At 40.0% G+C, this 1,551-nt stretch overlaps 1 non-coding gene across 1 annotated transcript; it reads right to left on the bottom strand.

Moving 5' to 3' along the window:
* Positions 1-1,431: 1,431 nt before the first annotated feature.
* Positions 1,432-1,495, bottom strand: LOC116542403. Its single transcript, XR_004265207.1, has one exon. It is a non-coding gene; the product is annotated as a U7 small nuclear RNA (small nuclear RNA).
* Between the last annotated feature and the right edge of the window lie 56 nt (positions 1,496-1,551).

Below are 1,551 nucleotides of genomic sequence, written 5' to 3'. Positions count from 1 at the left end.
ACTTTTGTCATTCTGTTTGTTACTTCATTGGTTTACAGAAGTCAAGAAAAGCATTTGTTTACACATTATCTGGGTAGTGATAGAAGTCACAGATCTTAGTCACTTATTACAAGTCACAGCAGCCAGGATGGAATTAGCCTGGGCTGCTTATTTTAGTTATTACTGGTAAGCAAAGGCTAGCAACTCTGGCACAATATCACAGTAGCACACACCTGTAGACCCAGCTACTCAGGAGGCTGAGGCCAGAGGATCACTTGAACCTGGGAGGTGGAGGATGCAGTGAGCCAAGATCATGCCACTGCACTCTAGCCTGGGTGACAGTGTGAGACTCTGCCTCAAAAAAACAAAAAGAAAAAAAAAAAAGACTGGATACCTTGGGAGCAGCAATAAGAGGCAGGAAGAGGAAGAAGACTTTGCAGAGAAGACAGAAAAGAAATAATTGCAGAGGAAGGAATAGATCAGAAACCAACTGAGAAGACATTCTAGGCAGATTGGACATGAGCATCAACTAGACAGAATGCTCAGTAAAGCAAGCACTAAAGTATTCATGACATTTGCCATACCCCTCCCAGACGTATCCAGCAAGTCATGTGGTTCAAAATGTGAAAGGGAAATGTGGAGATATTTGCCAGAAAATACATCTTTAACCTAGCTGTTGTACAATCTATACATACATTAAGAGAGTTTATCTGAAGTTCATTCTTTCATCCAGCTATCCCAGCTTCTATGCCTGGATCAAGTGGGACCAACAGAACAAGGTTTATAGGCCAAGGTGTCTCCATCCCTAGAAATGTATTGACTGAGTACTCCATCCACATGAAGTGCTCAATTATAGGCTGCAGACTGCACTGATTTCTGGTACTCATTAAAAGACTGAAGACTGTCTACTAAATCATCTATAAGAAGACAAAGAAAGAATGTTTTTTAGATTTCAATGCCAAGAACTCTTTTTTTTTTTTTTTTAAAGTAGCTTTCCAATGTGAAAGGAAAATAAATCTTGGGGCACCAAAATCACTAAGCTAAAGAGAAAAGTCAAGCTGGGAACTGCTAGAGGCAAACCTGTTTCTCATTCTATTTAAAGTCACCCCTCTGCTCACTGAGATAAATGTAAAGCTGATTGCCTCCTCTGGAGAAGCTAATTAGAAACTCAAAAGAGTGCAACTATTTGTCTCTTATTTACCTAAAACCTGGAAGCCTGCTGCATGCTGGAAGCCTTTGCTTCCAGTTGTCCCGCCCTTCCGGACCAAACCAAGGTTCCTCTTACTTAGGTTGATTGATGTCTCATGACTCCCTAAAATATAAGAAACCCGAGTGTGCTATGCCCACGTTGGGCATATGTCATCAGGACCTCTTGAGGCTGTGTCAAGGGCACATATCCTCAATTTTGGCAAAATAAACTTTCTAAATTAACTGAGACCCGTCTCAGATATTTAGGGTTCACATTAGCAAAAACTGGAAAGCCTGCTAGACAAATTCTAAAAGAGTTGTAACACTAAGAACTCTTAATGTCTCATGAGGAATTCTCTTTTTTTTTTTTTTTTTTTTTTTTTT

The sequence above is a fragment of the Sapajus apella genome, unplaced genomic scaffold (assembly GCF_009761245.1).
Source record: "Sapajus apella isolate SASKATOON/1434 unplaced genomic scaffold, GSC_monkey_1.0 scaffold167, whole genome shotgun sequence".
Taxonomy (NCBI): Eukaryota; Metazoa; Chordata; class Mammalia; order Primates; family Cebidae; genus Sapajus; species Sapajus apella.
This window is presented reverse-complemented; position numbering and strand designations above follow the sequence as displayed.